This window comes from Lissotriton helveticus, chromosome 10 (assembly GCF_964261635.1).
Source record: "Lissotriton helveticus chromosome 10, aLisHel1.1, whole genome shotgun sequence".
Lineage (NCBI taxonomy): Eukaryota > Metazoa > Chordata > Amphibia > Caudata > Salamandridae > Lissotriton > Lissotriton helveticus.
The window spans coordinates 175,856,449-175,872,556 of NC_136071.1; the positions used below are offsets into that span (position 1 = coordinate 175,856,449).

The following is a 16,108-nucleotide window of genomic DNA, read 5'->3' on the forward strand; positions in this document are numbered from 1 at the left end:
GAGTTGCAATGTTAGGAAAAAAGTGGCATTATACACGAAAAAAGAATTGACTTATAAATATTAATTATACTAGCACATTTGTAAAATATTAACTGTTAGAAATGCCTTTAAATCGGGGCGCAACGGCGTGAACAAAACATAATTCTAGGGGAGGGTAGAATATTCAGTTCTGCCCACGGAACTGGCAGAATTTGGCAACTCCTCTTTATTCTTGTAACGCAGAGTTCTGGCCAACTTCCGCCAATCGCTGCTTGACGAAATTTTTTTACGTGCAAGGCTCCATAACAGTAAATTGGCTAGCTAGGTGCTAGGACATCTGGTAAGATTTTTCTAGCGCGGGCAGCAAAAATCAACTCTAGTAGCAGTGCCCTCTGGTACCAGCGCTAAATTACAGAAAGAGAGCAGAAAGAACATGCCTATTTCCACCCATCAGGGGAACTCCAAGGAATCTCGCAGAGTTTTTATGCAACTCCGGGAATTCCGCCCACCGATACATAATTCAACCCATTGACAAATGGATTATAATAAGCAACCTACAGATAGACAATAACCAAGCAGGTAGGTTAAAAGGTATAGTGGCAGACTGGAGAAGAGCCATAGAATGTCTGAGCATGACCCATTGCAGGCTGGCGTATGACAGTTACTGATATTATTGGTGGCAACTTGTCATTTTTGAGCTCCACTCAGGTGTATATTGGAAGCACAGTGTCGTAAGTCACCAGCACTCTGGCAGTAGCCATTCTGAACGCTTTTTATTTTCAGGCACACACTGTGTACTAGGCTATAAAGTAGTTCGATAAAATATTTGACATTATGTCTCCCGCCAAAGTATTTAAAACTAATGGCGTTAATTACTGTTGAATAAGATTCATAGAACTTTTTTCAGTTGGTTCACCTGGATCCGCCAGGAAATGCTTATCCCGAGTCACAAACATCTGCCTCTGTGCACCTAGGTGTTTCACCCAGTTTTCTGATGAGATGAGATGAAGGATTTGCTGCTGATGCGAAGGAATTACTGTGCAAGATTAGAGAATATTAACATTTTGCTAAAGGTTACTTTTAGAACGGTCTTCATTAAATATATGGATTTTGACAAATATATTTCAAACTCAGTGCTGGAAAATGCAAGGTTTGCAAAAGTTTCCTGGTTGGAGGAACCCCGCAAACCCTCTTAAGAAGAGCAGGCTTCCTTACGCGCTCAGTGAGAACAATTTGAGTATTGTTCCCTACCTGTTTCAAAGTTCACTATTGGTCAATGCAGGGTAGACAATGTAAGTAAAAAAAGCAACTGGGGTTCATCGAAGCCTCCTTTTTTTTTCTAACTCAAATGTTAAATCATTAATTAAGGATAATCGGGTTTAATTTGTAAATAGTGATGAGGTCCTCCTGCATGCAGGGGATATTTACAGTCTAACTTTATAAAAGATAAAAAAGGGAGGCTATGTTTACTTCATGGTGGACTGAAGAGTTCTTTCATGGTTGAGCTTCTTTTTCACCCCAAACAATAATGGCAAACTGACGTTCATTGTCCAAGCTCAATTCAGGGGGTCGACGGGCTGCAATTTACAAGAACACATGGCAGAGGGTGTGTCAACAGAGACGGTTAGGAAATGCGCCTCTTGAACTCCTGATAAAGATCTTTCTAAACATTTGAACAAACTTAGGGACCATGATCTCTTGAGCTACCTTTTTTGCCTCAATTTTCTCTATACCTCATTCTCTCTAGCTCACCTATCACTCTACCTCCCATCTCCATTTATCTTTGCTTCCTTACTCCCTTAACTTCCTCGATATACCTCAGCTCACTCTCCTAACATTTTAGATCCACACCCATCTCTCTCCCTAGGTCACCTTTTCCCATCTAAATCAGCTCTCTCCTCACCTCTCTTTAATTAAGCTTTCTCCCTGGACGCTCTCTGCCTGCATCCATCTCACATCTCTGGCTACTTCACCTCTACCTGTGCACCCCACCTATCTTACATACTTTAACAGAGATCTAAATCGACTATGTTTGTATCGCACCTCACCTATCTCCCTCAACCATCTCTCTATAGCGCCTCTTTTAATCCCTTTCTCTTCTGCATCATACACTGCCTCAGCTCTCTGTTGCACCCGCCTCTTCCTCCGCAAAGCAGGATGTCAATCTTTGCCAGAGAAATGAAGAGCTAGACCGGGATGGAGTCAACAAAGGGAACAGAATGAAGGAGAAAATTGTTAGATTTCACCATGGGGAAGTCCTTAGAGCAGTGCTTTGATTATCCTTGTGGCAGCTGTTAAGTGGAGTTATTTGTACGTTTGAACATCCAGCAGTTAGACCCACAATTTAGAGAATGTGTGTAATTTCATAGTGTTCAAACATGACTTGGCAGCATTTTAATGGGTTTTGGAATCTTGTGCTTTCAGAAAGTCTAGTTATTCATCACCAGCTCCCCTCAAAAGGGAGACCATTTTAGAGTACTCCGTCATTAAACTTCCAGAATGATCTAAAATACTGGCAAGCCCCCTGACGTTTAGCTCCTGGCTCTTTCTGAGGAAATGCCATTAGCTGTACCCTTTGATATGAAGGGGAAAAGTCCCACTAAGCCCGGGTCCATTTTGAAGTCAGTGACTCTAACCGCCCCTGCTTCACTTTCTCCTTGTTTTGCACATGCCCATCGTCTCCAAGTGCAATTCCTTTTCCAATTAAAAAAAAGATATATTTTATTCGAGTTTCAACGTTAACGCAGTACACATATTTCAACCACAACCACATAGTCAGGTGTTGTATCATAGCATCATATACACATTCAATTATGCCGAAACCACAGGTATACATTTGTATCGCCTTCTGGATGTGACTTCGGTGAGTGAGTTTTGAGTCCTTACTCATTCCTCAGAATCGTCACTGCTGTCATTTCTGTCCGGAGGTGGTTCACAAATGTCCCCTCTATACTTGTTCCACGCCCCCCATATTTTGGACCATTTTTTGGGGCATCCCCTGTTGCTTAGCACCGCCCTTTCTGCTATCATGGCAGCATCCATGTCTCTACACCATACTGTTAAAGTGGGTGTTTCTGCACTGCCCCATTTCTGTGCAATGTTTCGCTTGGCTATCATCATTCCCATTGTAGCCCAACTCTGCCCTGCGCGTGTGAGGTCGTTCGGTTCCCAGACATTTAGCAGACTGTGCCTGGGTTCTGGTAGTATTGTAACCCCCTCCGACTGTGACATCGTCCTCATTACCCGGGTCCAGTATTCGGTTATTTTGGGACAGTCCCATATGGTGTGGAAAAATGTTCCGACCTCCCCGCAACCTCTCAAACAATAGGGTGGTGTTATGCATCTCATTTTGTGTAGGGTGTGTCTTGTGTAGTACGAGCGATGTAGGATGCGTAATTGCACCAGCCTAAGACGTGAAGGAATATCTATCTCTTTCGGAGATGCCAGTGCCTCTTGCCATTCAGTCTCATCACTCTCACCCACATCAGTGGACCATCTGTCCCGCAGTGTTCCCATCAGATCAGGTAGGTTGTTTATTAATTTCCGATATGTGAGGAAGGTCGCCTTTCTCGCCATGTAGTCTGTTAACAGTCGGTCCTCAAGGGGGGAGGATTCGGGGAGTTCTGTGTCTAGTGGAAGCGCGGTCATTAGGGCATGTCTGATTTGGTTATATCTAAATAGTTCAGATGGGGCTAGGTCGTATTGCTGCCGGAACTGATCGAAGGGTAATACTCCTCCTTTTTGCCACAAGTCTCCAATCGTAGAAATTCCAATATCACCCCATCGATCAAAGCCTTTGCTGTATCTAAGTTTTCCTAGCCGCTTTGTGTCCCAGAGCAGAGTGAGCTGCGTGAGTACCCCCTGCCATCCCAGTCGCGCTTGAGCTGTGTGCCATATCCGCAGTGTGTGACGCAGCGGCCCTGATTTCTGCAGAGATAATTTCTTATCGTAAAGGAGAGCCAGCATCTCAACCACACCTAACTGGTGTCTGTCCGCCTTTAGTGCTGGTTCTATCTGTGGAAGATGTATCCATTGATTAATAACTTTTAATTGTGCTGCCCAGTAATAAAGTTGCACATCAGGGAGCGCTATTCCACCATCATACCAACTGCGCACCAGCTTTGCTTGCGTTATGCGCGGCGGTTTGTTGCCCCATAGTAGATTGGTTACCTGTGCCGCGATTGCTTTAAAGTATGCAGGTTTTATTGGGTAGGGTGTGTTTTCCAATATATAGAGGAAACGAGGCAGCGCCATCATTTTGAATAGCGCCGCTTTCCCCAGTAGGGTAAACGGTAAAGTTTCCCAATGCCGAATATCTCATTTTAAGCGTTCCAGCAGTGGTTTAAAATTCATATTGTGGAAGTCTTCAGCATCAGCTGTAATGTGAACCCCCAAGTACTTGAACGTGCCCTCTGCTGTTTTCAGTGGGCAGTTGTCTGGAAGACGTGGAGGAGGACCATGGAGCACATACATGATGGATTTGGACCAGTTTAGGGTGTACCCTGAAGCCCGCCCATAGGCCGTGCATACATCCAATAGGCTGATTATGGAGCGCCTAGGGGCAGTGAGGTACAGCAGTATGTCATCCGCGTAGAGGGAGATCTTATCTTCCCAGGTACCTGTCCACCGGAACCCATGTATCGTTGGTTCCCACCTTATCCAGACCGCTAAGGGCTCCAATACTAACGCAAACAATAGCGGCGACAGTGGGCAGCCTTGACGTGTGCCTCTCGCCAGCGGGAAATTTTCGGAGATGTGACCATTGACTGAGACATGCGCCATGGGTTTTGCGTAGAGTAAACGGACCCAGGCAAAGAATTTAGGGCCAAAGCCTAGATGTCTCATCACTGCAAATAGGAAGGGCCAGTGGACCATATCAAATGCCATATGGGCGTCTAGTGAAAGTATTACCGCCGGTTCTTGCATGTGGTCCGCTTGAGCTAGAGCGCCATGTAATCGCCTCAAATTGGGCGCTGTGCTCCTGCCCGGCATAAAGCCCGGCTGGTCCTGGTGGATAAGTTTAGTTAGATGTGGCGTCAGCCTTGTCGCTAGCAACTTGGCAAGAATTTTGGCCACTGCATTTATGAGGGATATGGGTCTGTAAGAGGCACATTGGTCGCCTGGTTTAAGGATGGCTATTATGGTGGCTGTTCGCTGGTCAGGTGGAAGCTCCCCCTCTTTGAGGCTTTCCGCAAACATGTGCAGCATATGTGGTGCCAGTGTGTCTCTCATGTTTATATAAAGTTCAATTGGTATGCCATCTGGGCCTGCCGCTTTACCCGATTGTAATGCCCTTATGGCTGTGTGTACCTCTTCAACTGAGAGGTCTTTCTCCAGGTCCTGTGCCTCCTCTGCAGTCAATTTAGGCATGGCCAAATCCCTTACATAGGTCATAGCCTCTTCCTCCGAAATTACTGAGTTTGAAGAGTAGATATTGCGAAAGTGATGTGCCATCAAATTAACTATGTCGTGAGGGTCTGTTGTGCTGGGGCCATCAGCTGTGCTTATCTGCGCTATCCATCTGTCCTCTCTATCTCTTTTATCTAACCATGCTAGCAGCTTTCCCGCCTTATCGCCAATATCATATATTTTGTGTCACGTATTTGCTATTTGCTGCCTGGTCAGTTCCGTCAAATGCTCCTTGTGGCGTCTCTGTGCTAGATGCAAAGCGTGGGATGTGTCAGGGGTAGGGTCAGTGTTATGTCGTGCCTCCGCCATCAGTAACTCCATCTCCAGAGTTTGTAGTTCCCTCTGTTTCTCCCTGTTGGTATTTGTTATGGAGGATATGGCCTGTCCCCAAAGGACTGTCTTATATGCCTCCCACATAATGACAGAGGATGTCACAGACCCCTCGTTTTCCTGAAAGTAATGTTTTGTCGTCTTTTTAAGAGCTTTTTTAATCTCAGGAATTTTGAGGTAACCAGGGCGTATCGGGTATGTCCGGCGTTTTATGTGTTGATGGTGCGTGTAACTGAGTAGCATCGGGGAGTGGTCAGAAATGCCACGAGGCCTAATTTCTATTTCGTTAATATCAGCCAGGCTACCCATAGATCCCACAAAGTAGTCTATTCTGGTGAGGCTATTATGTACACTGGAGTAGTATGTGTATTGTTGTTCTGTAGGGTGGTATTTCCTCCAGATGTCGATCAGCCTCATAAATGCAAAGAAACTCCCTAAGCGGGATTCCCCCTGTATGTTCGGCCTCTGAGGGTGTCTATCCATGGAATTGTCAACCACCGAGTTAAAGTCTCCACCAATGAGCAGCTCCCCCACCGGGAGTCCAAGCAAAAATGTACTCAAGGCCGGGAGGGCCACTGTCTGCAGTGATGGGAGTATGTATACTGAGACTACATTTAGGTGTTTCCCCTCCCATTGCGTGTGTATAGCAGCGAATCTTCCCGCTTCATCAGATTTAATTTCTTTTATAATTAGTGGAAATTACTTTTTGACTAATATTCCCACACCTCATGAGTTCGACGTAAAGGCTGAGTGCGCTACCATCCTATAGCCCCACCTGTCGAGTGCTTTAGTGGACGTACCAGTGATATGTGTTTCTTGCAGCAGTATTACCACGGGGTTTGCCCTTTTAATACATTGTAGTACCAATCTGCGCTTAATTTCATCGCCCAGACCTCTAACATTCCATGTCATCACGGAAAGGGATGGGGTTGTGGTGACAGAAGCTCCCCCCGGGCCAGGTAGTGATTCATCCCCCATTGTGAAAGTGTACGGTACCAGTGGCTTCAGTAACGTGTGTCACATTTGAACTAACGTGCGTGGTTGTGCACTTGAGGATCTCGTGCGCAGTTGCAATCTTGAAATTATGAATTAATACCTTAAGAAACAGGACCCCAACTTCCCCCCCTCCCATCCCTCCCACCCACCCTGCCTCCCTGCTTAACGGTCATAGAACCGCCCGCCGCCCCAACTCAGCAGAGTGCTTTATTCCCACAACCCCAACCAAAGTACTTGCTTGACGGGGTAAGGAGTCCTTGAACGACATGAACCCTCCTTCCGGTCCATGGCCTGCGTCAGTCCGGTATCCAAGCCGGCAAGAACAGGCCTATACAATCACTCCATGTTCATTCCGGGTGTTTAAATTTCACATTTTCATTCTTGACCGAGAGTTTCTGTGTCTGATCGCGGTGATCTCTCTGAGTCCGGGCGCCTTTCAGTCCGATTGCCTGTGTCGTGGTCTTCCTCGTGGCGATGATGGTTCTTGTTCCCACGACACGGTTTGCCAGCTCGCCGCCATCCCTCTAGCCAGTCATAGGCCTCCTCCGGTGTTTCAAAAAAACATGTTTTTCCCTCCGCTACTATCCTGAGCCTAGCCGGATATAACATGGAGTAGGGTATTTCTTGCTCTCGCATCAACTTTTTGACTTCCAGGAAATTCCGCCTGCATTGAGAGACTGCCACTGTATAATCCTGGAAGAAGGAGATTGTCGAATTCTGTACTCGGATCGGCGGGGAGACTCTTGCAGTTTGTAAAATGGCGTCTCTGTCGCGGAAATTGAACAGTCTGGCGAGCACCGGTCTGGGGGGCGCTCCTAGTTTGGGTTTTCCGCCCGGCATTCTATGGGCTCTCTCCACTGAAAAGAAACTTGATAGTCCTTTGGGCTGTAATCGTGTTTTCACCAGTTCTTCAATATAGAGGTCCATTGCTTGCGAGCCCTCACTTTCTGGAATACCTAAAATGCGCACGTTATTCCGTCGTGAGCGCCCTTCCTGATCGTCGAGTTTTTCTGCCAGGATTTTATTCTCCGTCTCGAGTCGGGACAGCGCCTTCTGCATTGTCGTTGTATCCGTCACTAGAGTTTTAGTGGTTTTCCCCACTTCAGTTACTCTGTCCGCCATTTTGTGAAAGTCCGCTCTTAGGACGCTAGATAGGGCTGCCATGATATCTTCCAGCGTTACTTTTTATCCCCCTCTCCGTTTGCCGTTTTTCCCCCCGAGGAGTTGCGCCCTTCCTGGAGCGGCGGGTTATTTTTATCATAAGCAAACTTGTCCAGCTTTGCCTGCGTGTTTTGGGCCCATCTGCCCCAACCCTCCATATTGATTTTGGCGATGGCGTTGGCGCAGATCACTCACTGCGCAGTGCTTATGGTTCTTCCCCTTATCTGGTCTGTTACCTTGCGGGTCGTCTGGAGCGTTCAACACTTGAAAGTCAACCGCTTAATCCAGTAAATAAAGTGTGATGATGGCGCTTTTGTTTTCCCCGGCGTTTGTTGCGCAAAGCATGCGATCAGTTCACCGTAGGGGCTCTCCTTCTGATACTGTAGCCAAGTGTGCCTTGTTATGCACGAAGCACCAGTGCTCTCTCTTTGTGGCAGTTATTATGGTTTCAATGAACTTCCGGGTGTTCCCGATTCCGTAGCCAACAATCAGGCGTCGCCGTTAAAAATCGAGCCCCCGGCTGTGCGATTTTCAACCAGGCCGCACCTCGTCTGTATCTGCTCCGCCTTTCGACGTATTCGGGCCTTATCAGTCCCGGAGGATCATTCACCTCCTCCGGAACTTGCCTATCTGTATTGGCGTTGGAAGCACTGCTTATCTTGCTCCTTTACTCTCTCGTTACTCTCCCGTCTCGTTCTCCAGCTCGGAGATACTCCAGGCCCCGGTCTTTGTTCGAGCGCTAGGCCGGTTTTCGTTACTCTCAGTTAATTCTGGCACCCTATGTCCGATTTTGGCTGGAATTTCGCCTATCCCCGCCTCTCGGTCCCGGACCTCCGCTCAGGCCTCTGGACTGCCGTTATGTACCGGATTAGTGGTCGGATTGACGTGAAGGGCTGTGTCGTCCGCGGAGCTCCTAAACTAAGCAGCCATCTTGCTCGGCTGTTAGCCACGCCCCCTTCCTTTTCCAATTTTATTGCATTTGCTTTGTGTTTAACGTTTTTTAATTACACTTCTTCTCTTCAATCTGAACACTTTAATTTTATGCTTTTCTTGTCAACTGATTGCTTGATCTCTAACATATATCTGCCTGTACTCTGCCCCTTTCACCGCCCTTCTTATTCTTGCTATACTCGAAGGTCTTACTGGTCACCTAGACGGTTAATAATTTGCTCCCCGTACGGAGCAAAAACAAAACTTGATGCCAAGGGTAATTTGGTTTAGTAGTTGTGTTTCATTTACGAATTTGCATTTGGTGAAATCCATATGCACCGATTTGAATGAATATATAACAAGGGTTTCACAGAGAATTCTTAGGATAGAAAAAACTAAACAGAGGCTCACATACATATGCATATAAATCAATATCACGATTGGTAATAGCAACAGTAGGCCATTTTCTATTAAAACGTGTTTTTGATTTTACTAAAAACTTCTACTCTTTTTCACATATCTGCATGAAGCTTTTCAAAATTAAAGTTCAAGCAAAGTAAATTCGATACTGTAAGTTTTGTGTAAATCTGTGAAGGTGAAGAGAGTGACTTTTCCCATTTTAACTCCCAGAGAGCAACAATTAAAGGGATTACACCAAACATGAACCTAGAACTTGACTCAGAGAAAGCCTTTGCTTGATTTAGTGTGCATCTTGACAGTAGCTTTTCAGAAAAAAGTTAGAGCTAGCTAGACCATTAAGCTGGGGGACTATCCTCAAACCAGGGTTCGAATGTCCAAGAGGGAGTACCAAGACCTCAACAAACTGCGCCAAATCACTACGAAAGGCAGCCTCATCACTGAAATGTCTAGAAGTCTGTTTTTTATTTTTTGTGAGCATAACTACCAGTCGCGCCTTTCTTATAAATCTGCACTGGCGAAGCAGTTCCTACCATGATTTTGCATTTTTGGTGCAAATTGGAAGTTACTGGAACCTTTCAACAGATGTGCACCTTTCGCCTCAAACTTTCTAAAACCAACTAAACCACTTCAGGTCCTTTATATTCTACATTCTTGGTTGCACAGTACATCAAGGGCAGAGAGAGCTATCGCTTGGTCAGCATTTTTTTCTCATTATCATATTCCAGTTGCTTCAGAAGTAGGAGTTCTGTCCTCCACAACTTCTTTCTCTCACAGCCTCAGCTTAATCTTCCACCATCAGTTGCCTTCCACCACTATGTCAATTCCTTCTACTGAAGTTGTTCCATATTCCCCTCTCTTGTCTGCTCCAGATTCATGCAAACAGCTCCTCACAAAGTCACCGCTCGCACACTTCTACTCATTGCTCTCAAAACTCAGTAATTCCCTTTCCATTCACACATTGTGTTTCTTTTGCCATCTTTGTTCTCTCCCTCGATAGCCTATGCTGCTCAACTGCGATTCATCATTCTCCAATGCCACTTCCATTAGTGACCCTATTATCAAATTTGACATCAACATCTTGCCATAATGTATCTTACTTCTAACTCCTTATCGGGGCACCATTCCAGCATCTAACTTGGAGGCTTCAATTAACACTGGGGTGTTCATACCAATAACCACAGCAATTCCCTTAGCAATTTTTTACCTTCCACCTTTCTCCTTCAGCACACCGCTCACGCCATCCAAAATACGGGAAACGCACTCAGATCCATTATCCTTCAACAGTACTGCCTCTCTCTAAAAAAATCAGCCTCGGGATTCATAAAATATTTATCTGCCCAAGGCCTACTGATCAATCAACCTCGCCATTACATAGGTCGAAAGGCAACTGGCGATGATGTGGAAACCTAATTATGCACCACAAATGTCACTATGAAAAGCGGAGCTCATTACGAGTGTGGGAGCTGAAGACTCGGTTAGGATTACACAGCAAAGACTTAGGGGAATTCATCCACAGACAAGTGACTGAGATGAGATACTCCTTATGCTGGCTAACTACATCAACACTGTGCATTCTTGAAAAGGAGCATGGTAACACACAAGTGAAGTGAGCCAATGTTAGAATTGGAGGAGTGACTCCTTGAAGCTGGTTTGGAAGGTCTCAAATGCTTCGTATTGATCACCGAGTCGCCATGAAGTAGCTCCAAGTGCTGCCAGTAAATTCCAACATGTTGAAGCTGCGCCTATTGTTTGAGAACTGACCAGAGATGACCTGTCCTTGTTCGAAACCAAGAGGTGGTGAACAGCCTCCCTATATATAATGAATATGAAATCCCTGTGCACAGAATTGTTATATAAGCTTAACTGCTGAATATTACAGGGTATTTTGGGACTATCAAAGGCCATGTGCATTACATAACTGAAGGCACTCAGAAAGGGTAATAATAAAACAATGATGACCTGTGGTGTACATTATTGACAGTAAGGGTGTTATTTGACTTTATGAAGTACCATGCCACAGAGATGTCAAGGAGGATCATCATGAAGAGAGTCATCTGTTATTTAATAAAAGTATATCATTCTAGGGAGAAATGAGACTCATTTCAGCAGCATGCTTGGGATGGAACATGGATTAGCTGTGGATCAAACATGTTAAGAATGGCAAGGAGGAGAATAAGTTGAGACAAAATTGCATGTTCCAGTTATTTCGGAAGAACTCCGCCTACCTGTAGTTTGGGAGTACTGGATAAAATGAGGACCCTGTAGGTGTCGAGGAATGTTGGATCCAAGGACGAAGAAGTGTAAGGCTGGCTTATTTTTAAAGTCTAGGCACTAAACTAATAGTCAAGGAGCAGCTTATTTAACATATGCATTTGTTCTATTTATCCATCATTTACTCGGGGATTCTTCAAAATGTTTGTTAAGTTCTCCCTTCCACACAGCAGGCTCCAACTCCAGGTTAATCCAATAGGGAGTTTGATCAGTTAAAAGTAGAGAACGCCATCTCCAACACACGGAAAGGTGATTCTCTAAGTAACTTACAAATATGGAATCTTTCACATTGACCAATTTATATGCCATATACTATTTCTAAAGTATACACATACACAAGTGGAGCTCCATTAAAGAGATAGGAGAGAGAATGAGGGATCAGGAAGACAAACCACAACATACACCACTTCTTCAGACCAAGAAAAAGAAAGGACAAGTTAGTAAAAGTAGCAAAGGCACAGGGGATAAGACAGGAAGAATATACAATAGCAAATGAATCCTAAGAACAAGCAAAAACACAAGTTGGCAAAGCACAGAAAAGCCATACAGCCAAATCTAGTTCCAGTACACCTACGGCTCCACACAGTTTTTCCACCAGATGGGGTTTTTCTCCAATGTGGAACTGAAGCGTGAAACTTTGACTTGGTAGTGGGGTTCCGTGGAATCCACAGAACCGAAAATGCCAACACCATCACTGTGGACACGGACCTGAACATAAAATCCAGAATCCTCGGATCACATTGACCGGCTAGACATATGTCACAGTTCATGAAGCTTTGAGTACTCCACCAGAGGGCCTGCCACTTCCTAATATGGACATGCCTCCGCATCGCCTTTGTCCACTACTACCACATGTCAATTCATCTTAACAACTGAGAAAGTGCCAATGAACTTTGACCAGCTCATTTACACTTTACCAGCTCTTTTGATCTAGACCACATCATCCACCTTCATGAGCACATTCTTTACTATCATATCTACTCCTGTATTTCTACTGGTAACTTTTAAGCCTCTATATGAACACCTACCCATCAAGCGTATTGTTCTGCAGACAACCAAACTGGATTAAGTTTTGTGCCAGTGACTCTCCCTTTCACGCACTTGAATCGAAACTTCAAGGTCATATTATATTGGGAGTAGTGTGGTCTGCGCACCAAGTTTCAAGTACAATTTTCTTGAGTGATATCTTGAATCTATTTCCCCTGTGGACAGAGGATTCAACTCCCCTATTCAATCGTTCAGCTAGGCCATTAACCTGGGGCGCTTAGTGAGCAGTTCAATGGTGCACTATGAACAAGCTTTTCAGCACATCTTGCATCTCTGAAGACACAAAATGAATATCATTATCAATGACAAAGTATACAGTCACCCTCAAAAACTCCAGTAAATCCTGTATGTGTACCCAACTCTCACACCTGGTGGAGAACCATTTGGATATGTAGACCACAAACAACATCACATACTGCTTTGTCAGACAATAACTTAAACTGCCTATTGTGACATTACCCAGCTTTACCCAAGGCTCTACCGGTATTTCAATGGTGACAAAGGAAAATAAAGAGTTACTTGAGTTTTGTAATTCCCAGCAAATAGCACACAATCTCTCACAACTGCCTCATCTTGTCAATTCACTTAGGGAGACCAATATTTATCTTGCCCTAGCCTCAGTGAGGTTCTTACTGAGAGGTCCCTCATGGTATTTTTCCCCATGACATTCTGAAGGACACTATGTTTTACCTATTATTATTTTACCTACACCCATATAGGATTCATTACTCACAATACAAAATAATATGAGCTGCTTACTTACTTCTCCATAATTCAGCCAAGCTCTGACAACCAGTTCCATAGCAGTTCAGGATACCTCACTCCTAGGTCTGTCCTACCCACATTCTTCCTTCCCAAGGTCATCTTCTCTACACCATTTAACCAATGGTAACTCTATGATACTAATGGTACCTTTTAGAGGCTGATGTGACTGACAATATTCAGCGTTATTCCACACACTTCAGACACTGCACTTGGAAATTGAATTCACTCAAATCTTCGACCTTAGGATGCTGAGAAAACTTTATCTCCACCTCTACAGGCGAAAATTTGGAAGAGGGGTCAGTAGTGCTACTTTACACTGAAGGATGTTTTAGGCTGGTGTCCATAGTTAGAACAGTCTTCCTGCATGCACCAAATGACACAAACAGGGCATTCTACTAACCTGGTCTATGATGGTATTAAAAATGACATCCTAATCACAAGCCCATGACTATTCGCACATCCGACCCTTCTCGGAAATACCTCACTATTTCTGAGACTCACGACTGCTGGGGCCTTAGTTGTACAATCATTTGAGCATTTGGGACTAATGCTCTCTTCTCAGATGGAATGACCAAAGCAAGTCGCTGACCTGACCCAGAACCAACACTCTTTTTTAAGGTGAACCTACTCTCCAAATTCGCTTTAACACAAGACTCATGAGCTCATCATGGATTTTCTCATCCTTCCTAACACCAAATGTCATCCTTGAAAAATAACACTTGTGGCACTCATTCCAACACCATCTTCATCACTCTTTGGAAACATGAAGCAGCAGACACTAGTCCAGACGGCATTCTAATAAACCTGTATGCCTGTAACGGCATAACAGCCAAGAATCTAAAATCTTCGAGTAACATGGCCTGGTGATAGGCAGACAATAAGTCCATCATACTAAACACTTTGGCCGTTCCCAACATTGCCCGGTTTCCAAGATATTTATCGTGCTTAAGCCTCCATGGCAATTACTCACATATTGATACTATATGGTTCCCAGCCAATGATTGTTGCTGAAATGAATTTGCTTCTCAGCTACTGAAATGAATTTGGATCTTAGACATTCATGATCATATCACGTTTATGTAGACAGATCAGATTTTTAGGATAAAATATGTATTATAAATGAGAAAAGATAAGATACTTTCTTGTTTCTTGTCATTGTTTATATCCTCTCTTTACTGTACAGAATGATGTTAGAGTGAATGTTGAAATGAGTGGAGTACGCAAGCAGATCTTTTTATCATTAATATTTATTGGATCGCTTTAATAACTTTTGTATTGGTTTATAATATGGTGTTCTTGTTCACATTTAGTCTTGAACTATTGTCATGTGTGTGATCATATTTGAATTGCCCCAGGTTTTTGCAATTATAATTACTCACATTGACCAGCATGACTTGCTCAGGTGCACTGCGGTTAAAGATGATGCTCATCTCCCTCTGTAACGCCAAACTTAAAGAGTGTCTTCTCGCATTGTGACTATCACCTTACCCACAGTCTCTCTAACTCATAATCGTATCCTCATCACAGCACAGCCGAACACATAAATCTCAGGAACACTATAACCCCCAAGACTAATAACCAGAAGTAATAGCACAATACAGTGAACACTAAAACACATGTCCCAATTTTTGTCTCCTGCCATGGCGTATAGCAAGCTTGAGTCCGCTAGAACCTCCCACCCACAAATGAATATGCTCCCAATGTCCACTGATGCATCGTCTTCTTCAATATTCAAAACTGCACTTTATTTCTCAGGAGGCTTGGAAATAAAGCTGCATTCCAATTGCGTAACCCTGCCACTTCTGAAATCTTGGGTCACCCAACCTCAGCAATTACTGTAATGCGCATTCAGTGTCCTGGTCCCTCATAAGAAAGCTGCCACATTGTGCTAGGACACGTATGGTGCAAGTACACTTATAGTAGGACTCTCGGGTCAGTGGTCTAGTTTCCTCCAAGAAGGCTGACCTGTTCAAAATATTGACATCACAACACTTTCAGTCACATGCCAAGTTCTCAGTATTGGTAGTGTGTTTCAGTGTTTGCATGAACCATCGCAACTCACCAATTTCACTGCTTCAGTTGCACTCAGAAAGAAAACCACTTCCATGTAACTGACTGTTTGTACATTGCATAAGAACAAGTGCAACATACTGCAATGTTTCAGTGTTCCCAAGGCTGAATGGCAGGCTCTGATAGTGGGTTCAAGGAGGCAGAGATTTCAAAGGGAGCTGGTGGTGCTTCAATGTCAGCCAGTCAACCTACAGGGTCTCCCCATCATCAGTAGTATGGTGAACCCTCCATATTATGCTCAAAATCAGGTTAATTGGACAGGAAGTTTATTCAATCAAAAGTAGAGGAGAACACCACAAAGGCAGGGCAAACCTCGGAGTATATGAAGGTTATGGAATCTTCCATATTGCACAATTTATATGACAAACTAGTTCTACAGTACAGACATACACCACAACTCCAACAAAAAAGGGGAGGCACACTAATAGAAAAGACAGACCAGAATAGTATGCAAATCCACTCAGAGGTTTGGAGACAATGAATGCATGTCCACTTGCAAGAAAGGCACGTATGATATAACTAAAGGCATGCAAGGAACTTTGGAGATCATGAATGCTAGGCGAATACTTCAGATTGAGTTGGGTTCGTTGATTGGTGGTGCAAGGCACAGAGCGTAACAGTTATTTTACTTTTAATGCATGCTTGGGATGTTTTGTTACAAAGAAGTGGTTAATGATTTTGCTGGAGGTGAGATGCAGAATTCACAGCACCTGGACTTAAAGAAGCTGTG

At 44.2% G+C, this 16,108-nt stretch overlaps 1 protein-coding gene across 3 annotated transcripts in view; it reads right to left on the reverse strand.

Annotated features, from left to right (window-relative positions):
* FBXL18 (F-box and leucine rich repeat protein 18) overlaps nt 1-16,108 on the reverse strand; it is a 230,587-nt gene that overhangs the window by 75,460 nt on the left and 139,019 nt on the right. The window lies entirely within an intron of this gene.